The sequence below is a fragment of the Arachis ipaensis genome, chromosome B01 (genome assembly GCF_000816755.2).
Source record: "Arachis ipaensis cultivar K30076 chromosome B01, Araip1.1, whole genome shotgun sequence".
Classification (NCBI taxonomy): Eukaryota; Viridiplantae; Streptophyta; class Magnoliopsida; order Fabales; family Fabaceae; genus Arachis; species Arachis ipaensis.
In genome coordinates, this window is record NC_029785.2 from 108,446,422 (window position 1) to 108,447,373 (window position 952).

Sequence of the window (952 nt, forward strand, 5' to 3'; positions counted from 1 at the left end):
CTTTGTAAATATTAAAAATATAATAATTCATATGTTTTTTTTTATCAATTTAAACTTTTAAAAGAAAAAATAATTTTATAACATGATATCAGAACACTATAATTTAAAAGTTTAGAGTTTAATCCTTGTTGTATCCTTTTAAAAAAATTTGGCATAAGACAAAATAAAAAAATCTATAAAAAAATGTTTAATTATTCTGTTGGTCTCTATAGTTTTGCGAAATTTTTAATTAGGTTCCTATACTTTTTTTCTTTTAATTGAGTCTTTGTACCAATTTTTTTTTAATTGAGTCCCTACACTTTTTTTCTTTTTATTTGAATCTTTGCACTAATTTTTTTTTTTTAATTGAGTCCCTATACAATTAAGCTAATTACTACCAAGAGGAATTTAATTGAAAAAAAAAAATTAGTACAGAAATTCAATTAAAAAGAAAAAAGTATAGGGACCTAATAAAAAATTTTGCAAAACTATAGAACCAACAGAATAATTAAACATAAAAAAAATTCATATAAACTAAATAAAAAACTTTTAAAAAGATATGTTAGAAATATAATGATTTACGTGTTTATTATTCTTTGCATTACTAATACAGTAACATGATACATTTAAACCTTATGATAAACATTCAAAATTACACTTTAATGCTTAGTGAATGATGGTAATTGGTAAACATAATAAAGCATTAGGATGAGAAAGAAAATAGACATGTAACATGAATCAAATTTAGAAAATATGTTGTTGTTGTTGTTGTTGTTGTTGTTGTTGTTGTTGTTGTTGTTGTTGTTGTTGTTGTTGTTGTTGTTGTTGTTGTTGTTGGGATTAATTATGATTTTGTTTTTTAAGATTTTGGCCAAAAATCAAAATCGTTCATTACAAGAAAGTTACTAGATACCATTGAATTTAGCGACAGAATAAATTTAATGGTATAAATTTTGTCGATAATTATTTATTG